The sequence below is a fragment of the Carassius gibelio genome, chromosome B10 (genome assembly GCF_023724105.1).
Source record: "Carassius gibelio isolate Cgi1373 ecotype wild population from Czech Republic chromosome B10, carGib1.2-hapl.c, whole genome shotgun sequence".
Classification (NCBI taxonomy): Eukaryota; Metazoa; Chordata; class Actinopteri; order Cypriniformes; family Cyprinidae; genus Carassius; species Carassius gibelio.
In genome coordinates this window covers 1,963,161-1,979,808 of record NC_068405.1, presented here as the reverse complement: position 1 = coordinate 1,979,808, position 16,648 = coordinate 1,963,161, and the positions used below count along the sequence as shown (strand labels likewise).

Sequence of the window (16,648 nt, the reverse complement as noted above, 5' to 3'; positions counted from 1 at the left end):
TGTTCAACTCCGCTAGACTTCAAACCATCCCTCTCCACAGTTGCCTAAGAAAGGCTCATCAATAGCAGAGAGCGCCACTCCGCACAACATGTATGTCAGAAGCCCCAAAGCAGCACACACATCAGGTTGGTTTCTCTTTGCATTTGAAGACATGTGTTGCTCTAATGAGGTTTAACCTTTATTTGATGATACTTGGAAAAGCACATCAAGGAGCTAAAATATTATGTACACTAATCTATTCTTTCCTTTTCTTCCTCCAAAAAAAAAAAAAAAAAAAAAAACAGCACAGAAACTCTCTGACTCTGACCACGATTATGAGTCTATCCAAGAATCATTTGAAAACTTCATTAGTTAAAGGACACTTTGTATTCAGCTGTGTCTGCATAGCAGACGTGCCAAAGAAACCCAAGAAATCAAAGAACCAGCTAATATGGAGTCTCCGGTGCACCCATAGCTAATGCTAATCTGAAATATTTCATTGTGTCTAAATACTCAAAGACAATGCAAGGTTTAACACATATACCATTTATTGTAAATTATAAAATGCCATTTTTATTGCTTTTTATGACATGCTGACCTCTAAAGACAGAAAATAAGTTAAAATGAGTATGCTTCTATTAAAATGACTAAAACAAACTAAAATGATGCATTCATGTACACACACACACACACACACACACACACATATACTATGTAGATAAGAAATGGGCTTATAAATGCAATCTGATGAATAAAGGTAATTAGTCTTCATTGTCTGTTGATCTGAAATTGTCCTCATCAATGGTGGAGAAAATGTGTCCCTCAATGTTGAGAAAATCCACAACTAGCCTGTAAAAAAGGTAAAAAGAAGTGAGAATCAGACTGGAGTGAATAGCAGTAGTATTAGACTCAGAACTTGATTCACTGTGAAAGCTGGCCTGGGTTCTGTTTTTAGACAGCTTTTGCAGACGTTTGTCTTAGTGCAGAGCATAGAGATTTCATTTTAGTAAGTCTTTTGACTAAAATCGGATTTAGTTTTAGTCATTGTTTAGTCATCTGAATTGTCTTTAGTTTTGGTCTACAAAATATCATAAGATTTTAGTCAACTAAATCTAAATAAATTTAGCCTGCTAAGATCTAATGGCTTTAATTTCTCTGCATTTATTAAGCAATTCTCTAGAATGTCCAAACTCATTATAGAAGTTTGATATTAAGGTTTTATCATGATAGACACTGGTTTAACTGGGGTGACACAAAACATGCCTTTGTTAAAATTAAATAAAACCACAACTGAAATTCCCATGTTATATAAATTAACTCTGCATTATTTATAACCACTAGTTTACCATGTTCTTCATTCTTTCAAGCATTTTCAACATTTTTTCTTTAAATAAATGTAGATTAATCTTTAGGAGTAGTAAAAATTTTATTTATTTTTTTCAGTCAAGAACATTGAGTGATTTTATGTCTTTTGTTGCTTGATTAACATCAATGACTCGGACAGTAGCAACTAAATTAAGGTGCTCTCCCTTTAAAACTGAATGCACAGCTTTAATGGATGCAATGTACTGAAATACATTCTCCCTACTGTTAATGTTGAATTAAGATGTGATGAATTGTTTACGTGAACAATTCAACATCATTTTGTGTGTAATTCTACATTCAGGAGACGTGTAAGAGTACGTGCATGAAGAGATGCGCTTCTCATATGTATGCATCTAACCTCCGAACCACGTAGCAGATTCGATCTGAATAAATCTCTTCCCAAATCTTCCCTGCCTAACCGTCTAGTTTTTATTACGGTAGTTGACGAAAATGTCAATTGCATTTACGTAATAGTTTTTGTCATTCATAAATAGTTTTAGCTCGTTGTCGTCTTTTTGTCAGTGAATTTTTATTCATAAATTTTATAGAAATTAACACTGGTTCACAGTTATAGAGAAAAAAGGTAATGACAAGCATTTTATTAGATTAACAAATAATCACAGACCCATCACCCAATAAACATACTGTGAATGTGACCGACCTGTGAACGACCCCAGGTGACCATGGCATTGGTTCACAGCAGTTTAATGTTCCTGTTTCTTTCTGTGTCATGAATGTTAATCAAACAAAACCCTGAGATAAGTCACTTTTATCGCTTTAAACACAGATTATTAGATTGATTTTGTACAGTGAAGACTATGCAGTGTTGTTTTACATTTGATTATTCAATTTCCGTACCTGGACACTGCTAGACTTACCTAAAAAATATACAGCACTGTTTATTTGTATCTTTTTTTTTCTATTATATTTATCTAAGCTTGTCATTTGTTTATTTTCTATGCTGATATATTTAGCTACAAAATCACCCCAGTTAGTGTGTTTATTTTTTTAAAGAGCCATTCAAGTCATCTGGTGATTTATTTTTGTCCAGATTGCAGAAAAACTAAATATAACAAATCTGAGTTTTCTCCAATATCATGCAGCCCTACAAAAAGTATTTTCAACATTCATAAGAACCATTTTTAATAATTCCAGCTCAATTATCATCAATTATAATTGGAGCTCCTATCATATTAGAATGATTTCTGAAGAATCAAGTGACACTGAAGGCTGGAGGAATAATGCTGAAAATAAATTACTTACTTAATACTTAACATTATATTACGACAGAAAAGTTATTTAAAATTTTATTATTTCACAATATTGCTGTTTTCACTGTATTTCTGATTAAATAAGTGCAGCTTTGGTGAGCAGAAAAAGAGCTCCTTCAAAGTTATTAAATAACAATTCTAAGCTTGAATTGCAATGTAGGTTGTAAGTTCAGGTCAAGTGCATGCTGCTTCACCTGGGCCTGGGTGATATCTATAATTATCGACGGTACACCATCATCAATAATGATAGAAAGAATGTTTTATATATACCATGATAGTTTCACACTCTTTTCCCATTTAAAGGTGTGTATTATGAGTGACAAGTACACAGCCAACAGAACACAAACACACTGAAATGAGGAGATTGTGGATAAAAAAATAAAAATAAAAATAAATATTAGTCGACTTTAAAATTTTAATTTGCATTCAAATGCAAAAATGTTTGAATTTTAGGTGTGCATCTGGAAGCCTTATCAGCCTTATCGACTGCTGCATTTTCCTTTCAAAATCTAAGAGAAATAAAGAAGCTTAATGCGGAGGAGATATTGGTTAGGATACTACTGAAACCAAGCCATTCACACAGATCATATATTCGGCGCTTTATTTAGATGCACGACTATGACTGTTGCATACACGTCTCGCACAAGAGATGAATAGAAAGCCATGTTAAGTTAAAAGAGGTTAAACTTTTAGAAAACATATCTCGTGAATTTGTGGGGGTTTTATACCCTTCCACTGTGTCTCTCATGTTTTTAAATGCCATCATGTGATCAACGCTTTGGCCATTTGTAGTAAGCTATGCTATGCATACATGATGGTGTTTTGGTCATTATCGTTTATGCAATTTATGAATTGCATATTTTATCAACAAACAAGGGCTCTAGGATAAATCACATGTGATTGTCATGCGCATCGTATCAATAAAGTTGATTCAGTGATAGTACCCATACAAGTACAAATCTCCATCACGTGCTTTCAGATGGAAATTATTCAGATGCATTTAATACACAGAGCTGATCACTGACAAGCTACGTAATATTGCGTTCATTATATGAATCACATTTGATTATGAACGCAATATTGCGTAGCTTGTCAGTGTTAGAGTCTTTATTAATGCCATTTATGTTTTTGTTAATACAGAACATAACACGGGTAAACCAAATGAATGTAACTTTTGGAAACTGAATGTAAGGGAAATGTCATTGTGGAATGTCTGTGTTCTGATGTGATGCTGTTCATGTTCATTATGACATTTTCTTTTATCACTATAATTAATTTATAGCATTAACAAGATGATCTGTTGAATTAGTTTTGGAAGCGATGACTGATGAATGTATTTTCAGTTCAGTGCCGGTAGGTCTATATAAGATTAGTATTGACCAAGTTCAGAGGCTGTCATATGTGGATCAACTTACAATGTTGTGTAGTTTCAATATGAAAAATAAGTTTTGTATTGATTCAATGGATTTATATATATATATATATATATATATATATATATATATATATATATATATATATATATATATATGGGTTCAGTACGTACTTCTCTTTTCTTTTCTTTTATTTTGAACAGACAGTAGTACAACAACCAAAAACAAAAAAATTCCACCTCATAAGAAAATACAAATATTATTACATTATGTATAAATCATCTGCAGAACATAGTGGCCTTCACAAGTATCGGAACAGTAAAGACAAAATTGCTGTGGAGTCAGGACATTTGCAAATATGATTAAAAGATGAATATGCGACAAAACTAAAGAATGTCACATTTTATTATTAGGTCCTTCAACACATACATGTTTTACCAAATAAAAAGGACAGCACTTTTAGAGTTTATCCCACTATTTGATGTGCAATCAGAGCAGCGAAATGCTTTTCTCCAGCCTTTAATTCAGTCAATTCCAACTGTTGCTTGTTCTGGGGAGTTTCTGTCTTTAGTGCCCTCTTCAGATGGTGAAATTAATGTTCAATCGGATTTAAATCTGGAGATTGATTTGGGCAGTTTAAGACTTTACATTTCTTTGCCCTGATAAGTCCTTGACTGAACTGGCAGGGTGTTTTGGTGTCCTGATCCAATATGAAGCGCTTTCTAATGAGTTTGGTGGCATTTTCTTGAATACTGGTAGCCAAGATCAAGTCATCATTAACATGAAAACGTCTTGTTCTAGAGCCCATGCCATGACACCACCTCCACCAAGCTTTACAGATGAGATTGTATGCTTAGGATCATTTGCAGTTCCCTTTTTTATCCACACTTTTGCTTTCCAGTTATTTAGATAAAGGTTCATCTTTGTCTCATCGGTCCATCAACTTCACATTTGTGAAGAATCTTCCCTTTCTTTGTTTGGTGCTGATCAGAGGTTTGCATCTTTCTGTGTATCTTCTTTAATTCTGTGTCAGATTCTCCTGCGGACTGTAGACTGACAGAGCATCACCCCAGCTTTCTGGAGGTTGTTAGTAATTTTACAGACATGTATTTTAGGTTTCATTTTCTCAGCTTTTATGATTTGTCTGTCATCTACTGTTGTTCTTCTCAGTCGATCAGGTCGCCGTTGGTTGCTCATGTCGGCGGTAGTTTCCAAACTTTCTCCATGATCTTTGTTTTTTTATAGTTCTAACTGATTTCCTCTTTTATTTAGCATCCACATTTCTGTGAACCGTGTGTTTCACAGAAATTTTAATTCATCTTAGTTTGTGTGTGTCGTCATCGAATGAAAGTCTTAGAATGCAGAAGTAATAGATATAACTGATAAGACACATTCTCTGCTTTTAATATCTGAAGAACTAATGCAACAGGACACAGCTGAACACTTGTATTGAAAACACGGTTTCAATACTTCTGCTCACATCAGATAGGGAGATGAAAGTGCTGATCTTCTTATCATCTTTGTGTTGAATCACCCAATAATTAAATGTGACATTCTGTAGTTTTGTCTCATATCCATCTTTTAATCATATTAACAGATTTCTTGACTCCACAGCAAACAGAACAATTTTGTCTTTACTGTTCCAATACTTAAGGAGGATACTGTACACTGAAAAAAAACAACTGTTGGATTAACATAAAAAAAAATATGTACATCGGTTGCACATAATAAAATTAGGTGTACGCAACATGATTTAAACGTTAAAGCTACATAATTTTTGCTTGTTAAACGAACATGATTATTATATGTTATAAATACATAATTTGTTTTTTAAATAAACATGATTTATATATGTTCAAGATACATAATTTGTGCTTGTTAAACTAACATGACATTTTTATATTTTGCATTCATATATGCTGAGGTTTCAATAAATAAAACTAACCTGATTAAGTTTTAGAATACTATAAGCTGACTGAAGTTAAAAATAGCTTAGATTCCATGAACAAATGTCAATGAACAATGACAGCACATCAGTACTCATATCACTTTACTCATTTCATTTATTCATCACTTCAAGTAAAAGACAATGCACAGTCAAACATGAAGGTGAACAGTAATAACCATTCATACAGTAACTGCAACAAAAACATTAAGACAAATACACCGTCAAACAGGTGTAGAGGAAAAGGTGAACAATATAAAGTTGTCAAAAGCATACCTTGACTTTTTTTTTTCATTTTTAAAATCATAATCAGTCAAATTCATGCATTTCTTTTAAGAGTACAACTCATTTTTATGTATGTGCTACAGAATTAAATGAACAGTATCAAGTTACTAAAAAACAGAAGACTATCTTCTGCAGTACCTCAAATGTATTTTTCATTTCAGGTGGGTAGTTGAGATTTAAGGCATAGGCCTACATAAGACCAAAAAGCATTGCCATAGCTAACGCAAAGTTGTCCAAGCCTTGCAAGATGTTCTGGCCTTCCGGAACAATCCCGATGTCATCTGATCTGTCACGGAATTTGAGAATGTAGATTCCCACTGTGGTCTCCTCTGTGGATTTTTGGATGAAGGCTTTGTCATCGTCCTGCAGAATGCACAGACAAAATGACATTGGACAGAACACCGGGCACTGCTCTGGGAATATTCAAACAAATGCAATTTCAATCATTTAATAATGTAGATAACATGAAAAATGTGAACTTGTATATAATGAGAACCAGACAAGACCAAGTAAGACAGATGACTGATTACAGATTACTGTTAGACCTCAGTTCTAGGATTGTGGATGGTAGTCCTACAAGTTTAGATCAAAGATACCCAATTGTGCAGTGGTCAGCAACCTTACGGCAGGCAGATGGATAATTCCAGAATATCAATAATAATGTACTGATGTGCTTTGTGGTGGTAGCATACAATAGCAGAGGGAGTCGAGACAAAAGTAATTAAAGCTACACTGTGTAATAGTTAAAGTTGATTTTTTTTTTTTTGCCGAAAACACTTTGTTCTTTCAAAATTATATGTTCTCAATGTTTATACAATTCAAACAACTAATTAAGTATTCTCGTAAGTGTATAAGTAAGTTGCCATTTAAAATACATACGAGTGAATTGTTCTAATGGCGGAAGCCATGTTGAGCCTCCATCTTGAAAATAAATCAACCAAAGAGGGACATACCTGGAAATGCAAGCTTTGTGTGCATCTCTAATGGTTACATAATACACTGATGAATGAGCACTGCTTTTAAATGAACATTTATTTAAAAAAAAAAATATTTTACCAAATTTAATTTCCTAATGGCATAAACAAGCTTTACTCCCTTGAAACCTTAACTGGAATGTCACTGCGACTTCCCGAATAGGTGAACACACGTTCGCTCACATCACTTGTGAAGTAAAATTGAAAATTGAGGATGCAGTGCATCGGGATTAGAGGTCGACCGATTTATCGGTTTTGCCGATTAATCGGCACCGATAGTTGATTGGTGGAACAGTCAGTTATCGGCAAAAATCCCTGCTGATAGTTTTCCGTGTTTTGTCCTCTGCTGGAGCGGCTCAAAGTTTCCCGGGTTGGGTCTGTTGCTGCAGCGGCTGAGAAGGCTCTGTTTTCATTATACAGTGTGAGAGCGGCCTCTAGTGGCTGAAATCACTGACAGCACATGCTGCTTGTTTAGACACCTAAACCGTCATAAGCCGAAAAAAAAACAAAAAAAACCTGTATACATTTTTGGTCAACCGCCCAGCACTAATTAGTTGTACATGTTCTCATATCCATATATTTTGTTCTACTAAAAATCTCAAGGTTAACTGGGTTTTGCTATTACACAATTCTTTTATAGTGTTCAAATGTTCACCTTCGTTTCTAATTTTCACCTTTTTGAATATATATTAAAATTTAGAATATTAGTTGTCAGCCCTAATGCTCATTCATGTTTATTTCGCGCTGTAACTGGTATTATTGAGGAAGAGAAGATCATGTGCTTCTCTTGAGCTGAGCCTGAGCGATCTCACGCCACAGCGCCAAAACGGTATTTATGTTTTTGAATTTAGTAAGAAAATGGACGTAATTTGAAATCTGAGACTTTGTTTCATATCAATAATAACAAAGCACAAAGATTATTGTGAGTTACTGGATGGGATGTGCACTACAATGTTCCATTCATTCATCAACTGAAAACAGGATGATTAATAGATTCCTGGGATTTAAGAATCGATACTGGTTCAGAAAAATGAGAATTGATTAAAATCGAGAAATCAATATTTTTTACCCAGCCCTAATAGAGAGGAATACTGAAAACAGAAAAAAGGCAATCAAATGTACTTGCAGTAGATTGACAAAAATACTCACCACTTCTATAGAGTATTTGCAAGTCAAATTGACTAGGTGAATCTCATATCTGTAAAATATAAGAAAAAAAAATGCATTAGTTTTAAAGCAATAACATTTTCTCAGAGGTTGGCTAGTTAATGATTTTAGAGAATTGAGCACATTTCCTTCTTAAAGGGGGGGTGAAATGCTCGTTTTCACTCAATATCATGTTAATCTTGAGTACCTATAGAGTAATACTGCATCCTTCATAACTCCAAAAAGTATTTAGTTTTATTATATTCATAAGAGAAAGATAGTCTGTACCGATTTTTCCCGGAAAAACACGAGTGGGCGGAGCTAAAGAATCACGAGCGCCAGTTGCGTTGAGAGCGTTTGGAAGCTGTACAGCTGTGAAGGCTGAAACTGAACGAGAGCAGCAGCAGCAGACTCGCTCCGAGCGGGGCTCGAACCCGGGTCTCCGATGGGAGGCGGACGCACTAACAAGGAGGCAGAGATATTTTAAGCAGTTTTACTCACCGCGTGTGGTTCCAACACACAATCGTGACCCTTTTTCGTTGGGATTGCATCATCCATAAGAAATAAACGATACGCAAATCCGTCGTCAAACTGGGCTTTGTTTGTAAAACAAGCATTTTAGAAATGCAGGGAACAAACACAAACACTTGCACAACTCCGTTGATGCTCTGTAAAAATAAACTCCATCCACTGGTCCCTTAATGCTGTTTTTTCTTTGGTAATCTGTGCAGGGTTGTCTTGCCCTGGCAACCAAAAACACACTCCTTTTGTGACATTTCGCGACGCTCTCGCTCTGATCAGTGAAGTCTGTTGTGCTCTCAGTGCTCTGCTATACGGGAGTGCGCGCTCTTCCGGCAAACGTGCCCTTAGGACCCATATAAGGAAATTCCGCTCCATCTAACGTCACACAGAGCCATACTCGAAAAAAACTTTCCGAAACTTGTGACAAACCGGAAGGAGTATTTTTGGAACAGAAATACTCCTTCAAACGTACAACTTAATTTTTGAAACTTTGTCCATGTTTAGCATGGGAATCCAACTCTTTAACAGTGTAAAAAACTCAGTATGCATGAAATAGCATTTCACCCCCCCTTTAACTTAAAAAAAATAAAGTGATAAATTATTATTGTAACAGTAAGGCTTACTATGAGCTTTCATTAGTGACCAGTAGTTAATGTTTTTAATAGATCTTAGTCTATCCGTGATTCGTACTGACTAGGCTTCCAGCATGCATGTGATTTGTGGATTACTTGCTATTTTAACCGCCATAGACTTGGAAGATTACCATTTGCAAAAGTTTTGTCTTGATAGTTTACACATTTAATTTTCTCCTCTAAATTACACGCATGCGCAGATTACACGCATGCGCAGTATCACGATTCTCAGTTCAGTTGGTTCAGTGTACTGGTGATCCGACAACCGATGCAACCGGTTCTTGACTCGAGAACGAGAAGCGCTCCAGCAGTGGGCGTGTTCGTTCATTATCTGGCTCGGCTCGGTGTTCATCTTCACAGCAGTTCAGTCAGTGTACTGTTTGAGTTTGTTTATGTTTATGTTTATTTATTTATAAAGCACACAAATTACAGCAACACTGCTGCCCAAGGTGCTGTACAAAACAATTCCAAAATAAATCAAATACAATTTAAAAAATAGAAAATTTTGATATATGATTAATACAGTCATCAAGTAGTAGAAAAAGCTTTTGACAACAGATAAGATTTTGACTCCTTTTTAAAAACGGACAAAGAATTTACCGCCCTAATCTTTTGAGGTAATGCATTCCAAAGTTTGGGACCAATAACCGAAAAAGACCGGTCCCCTCTAAGCTTTAATCGGGACCTAGGTAAAAGTAGGAGCAGCTGGTTTGAGGACCTAAGGGATCTCGTAGAAGTATGAAACTTTAAAAGGTCTCTGAGGTAAATGGGTGCCAACCCATTTAGAGATTTAAAAACCATCACTAAAATTTTGTACTCAATTTGGAAGTGTACCGGCAGCCAACTAAGAGAGAAAATAATTGGAGTAATGTGCTCCCGTTTTCTTGTGCCAGTCAGCATCCTGGCTGCAGCATTTTGAACAGCCTGTAGCCGTGATAATGCTGACTGACTGATCCCTGTATAAAGTGAATTGCAGTACTCCAAATGAGAAAAGACAAATGCATGAATTGATTTCTCCAGATCTCTAAAGGAGAGAAAAGATTTGGCCTTTGCCAGGAGTCGCAAATGAAACAAACAGGATTTTACAACAGCATTAATTTGTTGTCGAACTTGAAAACGTTATCAAAAAGCACCCCCAAATTTTTTACCACCAGTTTGTTATAAATTTCCAATGGTCCCAAATTTACTGACTTACTACTGCCAAAAACAATAATCTCTGATTTATTGTCGTTTAGTTTTAAGAAATTTTGAGACATCCAGCCCTTAATTTCCTCAAGACACTCAAAGATAGGAGATTTAGTATTGTTAAAAGGTAAATAAAATTGCGTATCATCGGCATAACAATGAAATGATACATTATGTTTCTTAAAAATAGACCCCAGAGGCAGCATATAAATTGAAAAAAGCAATGGTGCAAGGATAGACCCCTGGGGGACCCTGTTTGAGTAAATGAATTACTCCGGGATACTGTTTTATTTTGACTCAGAGTGAGTGTCAGCCACCTTAAAAAGTTTAACAGCTTAAATCATTTGTGGATTAATGCTTACTGGAGACGCGAACCGTTTCAAACGATTCAATTCGATTTGGTGAACTGGTTCAAACGGTTCACTAAGAACCGATTAAATTGAACAATTCGTTCGCGAACCGGAAATAACTATTTTCCAGCATAAAACACAAGAGCATATACGATTTTAGTGCGGATTTGAAATATGACAGTAAATTTGAGTGTGGCATGCATTTTGTGTTTTTTTGGTATTTCCCAATTTAAGTTGATTACGTTCTGTAAAATCCCCTCCCCCACCCCGTTTCCCCCCCGAAAAGCATGATTTTTCCATTCGTTGCAATTAAGGGGCCAAGTGAAATGACTTTCTTTAAAAGAGAATTCGAAATAAACAGAGAATAACAAGTATTTTCTTTGTGATCAAGTTTAAAAGATACATAGTTCAGCCAGAAGGCCTAAACGTTCTGTAAGTAACTTATATCCCCTAACGTTACACCACCAAGTATTTGGTGCCATCCCTCCCTGAAGATAATTAGTTGTCATACACAGAATAAAATACGAATACATATGCCTTAAGGAATGTACACAATTTGAAAAATGTTAATAAAAGTCATAATGTTAAACAGGTAACCTGTTACTGTTAAACATTCGCACTAACTTTTGCCTTTCCATGAAATCAGAAACTTTAAGGTAACTTACATAAAAACGTTTACCTCAGTGAAAATATGTTAAAAACTGAATACAAACTGATTCTCAATAGCATTTCAGTTCAAAATGTTAATTACCTTCAAGGTTTAGCGTTGCATCCAAAGCAAGAGAGAAAATGGCGAACTGTTTTTCCTTTGCGTATCCACAGGGGGCGGGGTTTCCAGAGAAAACACAATAAATTTGTATAATTTAAACATGATTATTTCTAACAGGTTGAACATTCGTCAGCATTAAATAAATGGCACAAGACTAAAATATGTTTAGATGAGAAACAAAATAATCATGTAGGAAATACGAAATGCATTTGTGCAAATTGAACAATCTGCCCATTGCCATTTTTTCAGTGTATATACAATCAAGGAATAAATCATTGAAATATATTTGGGAAAAACTGTGTGACACGTAACAACCTATATGTGCAAAGTTTAATTTCATTTTTGTGACAGGCTTAATTTGTTCACAGAAAGGAAATCCTATTTGTTTTTTTTACAAAACCACAAAGTTTCGTTTTCATTGTATATGTAAACAAATAAAAGCAGCCCTTAATACAGTGATGCATTATTAATACGACTTTGTTTCAAATTGATTCTGCTGGTATAAAGAAATAGTTGTGATCGCTAATAAATTCATATTAAATAATAGTTTAGCATTTAGATGTTACAATGCAAATATGGACATTTTATGGGAATATTTCAATTTGTGCCAAATGAGAGAGGTAGGACACACAAAGTTCCATGTACAGTTGAGTGAATAAGCCTTTAAAAGTACACTCAGTCAGTCTGTGAGAGGCACATTCAAAGTCACCACATGGTCACTGTCTAGTTAGTCTCACGTATTAATGGTCTGGAATTCAAGGCAGCTTTCACTGGCCAAGGACCACCCATGAAGCCATTTGACCGACATTTCAAACAACCAATCACAATTCATTTAGTTCATAATCATGTTTCGATAACAATAACAGATCAGTGTATAAAACTCTGAGACATATTTTAAAGGTTCTATGCCGCGAATTTCAAATATTTCACATACTTTTGAAAATCAAGTATTTACTTTGATCCAAACAAGCGCTTGTTGTCACCATTGTAAACACGTTGTAAAACTTTCTTCTTTCGTGAGGGGGATTGGCGCCACAGTATCTTTGTTTCCAGGATGAACGCCTAAGAATGCGACACACGTCTCGCAAAAATCATGTGTGCAGATCTAAATACCTTACAAAATGTATATACTACAAATTATTCTGAATTTGGAATGCATTTTAAGACTAACTTCTGATCAACTGGTCAAAATGCACACCACCGCTGTATGCTGCTTGAAAGACGTGTGTGTACTTCGATGTAAACAAGCACGCATGAGAAACACATGAGGAACACGTGAGAGACGCGCTGAATGAAAGCACATTCACTCTCTGACAGCAGATGACGCTAAACTGCAGAAAATGCAGCCTTTACTCTGAAAACCCCATAAATAAAGCAGCTGCTACTTTCTAAAACATTGAAATAATTTTAAATAGCCATTCAGATTTTGTGGATTCACTATGGTGTTCATCACGGCAACAAATCCTTAAATATTTAGACTAAATAGGCTATTTATTTTCAAACTGGACTACAACATGCCCAAGATATTGTTTCAAAGTGTTTTGATTCTTTATTGTTCGTTCACACTTTACATTATGCCTTCGTTAGTTAATTCATTAGTTAAGAAACTGCCAATGAAAAATTATTTTGAACATTCATTAATTAATAACAAGCTGTTAAAATCTAAAGTTGAACTGTGGTATTTAATGAGCATACATGAACTAAGACTTGTATTTTTTAACAAAGATTAATAACTTCTGTAGCAAATGTAGCTATTGCTCATTGTGAATGCATTAACTAAGATTAACTAATGAGGACTTATTGTAAAGTGGTACCTATTGGTCTTTATAGTTTTTTGCACTTTAATCTGTGCAAACTTTATATATTTTCTGTATTGCTTTATTGTATTAAAATGTTCAGTTATTTTTGTAATAAAAAGTTATTTAACCAGATATACTGTATTATGACCACTTTTTTAAAACTAAATTGCAATACCGTGATAATATTGTATACCATGGTAAAAGCCTGAGCAATTAATCTCACCAGGAAAATTTGATACCGGCATATCCCTACTCTGTGGAGCTCCCGACAAATAGCTTTGGTGGACACAGGAGAGCTGAGGTGCACATTTAATTCTGCAGTATGTTGACCAGCTGTGGTTTCAAGTTTTTTTGAATACAGTCCGTGTTAGAACCTTGACCTCCCTTTCAGACATCTTTCTCATGCATCAACAGTTAATTTTGTTGGGTGTGATCCGTCTTTCATGGTGGTATGCTGACATCACCATGGATACCGTAGCTCTCAATACACCACAAAGCCTTGCTGTCCTGGTCACAGATACGCCAACAAGACACGCACCAATAATTTTGAACTCTGATATTTATCTCATTATGTTGTGTTCATTGCAATATTTTATGTACAGCTGTGTTATTGCTTTGCTAATTCAACCTTCACACTCTGCTCTTACTGGCAGAACGTGCAGTCATGGAATACTGGCTACCAGGATGTGTAAATATAGCCATGAAACCTCCAACACTATTTTGGTCAGTGTTTCGGTGTCATTGTCTAACCTCTCTCTCTCTCTCTCTCTCTCTCTCTCTCTCTATATATATATATATATATATATATATATATATATTATACACCATTTTTATATGTGTAAACACTGTGTGCAAAGTCATTAGTCCATCTATTGTGATAACATTCACCTGCATTGTCAGGAAAATTAAAATCATGTGTGTCAAAATGACAGAAACACAATATGAAGGTTAACTAGAATTACAAAAAAATCTAATTTACAACATTTAAAGAAAAACAAAACTGTAATTTACAAATTCATTGCTAAAACGTACAAAACCTAAACTGAATTCAATTTGGAAATAGTATAAAAGAAGACAATTAAATTAAAGACAGAACTAAAAGCAGAAATATCCTGAAATACCATTTCTTTGCAAGAACAGAGTCAGCCTCAGATTAGGAAACAAACCACTGAGTCACAAAATGATGAGAACTTAGCTCTAGTTCATGTAAAATTGCACATGAACCTAACTTTGACAGAATAGAGGAAGCCTTTTCAGGGAAATAAAGGACATGCTATTCTAAAAGCTCATTTGGCTTACAAGAAAAGAAACTGAAACTTGGAAAGAGGAAGAGAAACATCAGATGCCTTTCTGGATTAAGGTCCACTACAAAGCCCTTTCTGTATAGAGACGTTTCCCAGGAGGAGAGGTCTGTACCTGATGACAGTGACGCTCATGCTGCTCAGCTTCTGCTTTAGGTCCTGCATGCTGATGCCTTGAGGCTCATAACAACTCTTGATTAGACTCAAAACCTGCACAAAGGCCAGAATCCATAACAGCCAAATACACAAAGCAAAATACACACACACACACACGCACACACACACACACACACACACACACACACATATATACAGTATTGTTCAAAATAATAGCAGTACAATGTGACTAACCAGAATAATCAAGGTTTTTCGTATATTTTTTATTGCTACGTGGCAAACAAGTTACCAGTAGGTTCAGTAGATTCTCAGAAAACAAATGAGACCCAGCATTCATGATATGCACGCTCTTAAGGCTGTGCAATTGGGCAATTAGTTGAATTAGTTGAAAGGGGTGTGTTCAAAAAAATAGCAGTGTGGCATTCAATCACTGAGGTCATCAATTTTGTGAAGAAACAGGTGTGAATCAGGTGGCCCCTATTTAAGGATGAAGCCAACACTTGTTGAACATGCATTTGAAAGCTGAGGAAAATGGGTCGTTCAAGACATTGTTCAGAAGAACAGCGTACTTTGATTAAACAGTTGATTAGAGAGGGGAAAACCTATAAAGAGGTGCAAAAAATGATAGGCTGTTCAGCTAAAATGATCTCCAATGCCTTAAAATGGAGAGCAAAACCAGAGAGACGTGGAAGAAAACGGAAGACAACCATCAAAATGGATAGAAGAATAACCAGAATGGCAAAGGCTCAGCCAATGATCACCTCCAGGATGATCAAAGACAGTCTGGAGTTACCTGTAAGTACTGTGACAGTTAGAAGACGTCTGTGTGAAGCTAATCTATTTTCAAGAATCCCCCGCAAAGTCCCTCTGTTAAAAAAAAGGCATGTGCAGAAGAGGTTACAATTTGCCGAAGAACACATCAACTGGCCTAAAGAGAAATGGAGGAACATTTTGTGGACTGATGAGAGTAAAATTGTTCTTTTTGGGTCCAAGGGCCACAGGCAGTTTGTGAGACGACCCCCAAACTCTGAATTCAAGCCACAGTACACAGTGAAGACAGTGAAGCATGGAGGTGCAAGCATCATGATATGGGCATGTTTCTCCTACTATGGTGTTGGGCCTATTTATCGCATACCAGGGATCATGGATCAGTTTGCATATGTTAAAATACTTGAAGAGGTCATGTTGCCCTATGCTGAAGAGGACATGCCCTTGAAATGGTTGTTTCAACAAGACAATGACCCAAAACACACTAGTAAACGGGCAAACTCTTGGTTCCAAACCAACAAAATTAATGTTATGGAGTGGCCAGCACAATCTCCAGACCTTAATCCAATTGAGAACTTGTGGGGTGATATCAAAAATGCTGTTTCTGAAGCAAAACCAAGAAATGTGAATGAATTGTGGAATGTTGTTAAAGAATCATGGAGTGGAATAACAGCTGAGAGATGCCACAAGTTGGTTGACTCCATGCCACACAGATGTCAAGCAGTTTTAAAAAACTGTGGTCATACAACTAAATATTAGTTTAGTGATTCACAGGATTGCTAAATCCCAGAAAAAAAAAAATGTTTGTACAAAATAGTTTTGAGTTTGTACAGTCAAAGGTAGACACTGCTATTTTTTTGAACACAC

The 16,648-nt window shown here is 35.6% G+C and overlaps 2 long non-coding RNA genes across 2 annotated transcripts; one reads left to right on the top strand and one right to left on the bottom strand.

Moving 5' to 3' along the window:
• The first annotated feature begins 14 nt into the window (after positions 1 to 14).
• On the top strand, positions 15 to 750 carry LOC127966201 (uncharacterized). Its single transcript, XR_008155561.1, has 2 exons — positions 15 to 125; positions 285 to 750. It is a non-coding gene; the product is annotated as an uncharacterized LOC127966201 (long non-coding RNA).
• Positions 751 to 6,033: 5,283 nt separating this feature from the next.
• Positions 6,034 to 8,660, bottom strand: LOC127966208 (uncharacterized). The gene is made up of 2 exons (XR_008155568.1): positions 8,342 to 8,660; positions 6,034 to 6,581 (listed from the first exon to the last, which is right to left on the bottom strand). It is a non-coding gene; the product is annotated as an uncharacterized LOC127966208 (long non-coding RNA).
• Positions 8,661 to 16,648: the final 7,988 nt, after the last annotated feature.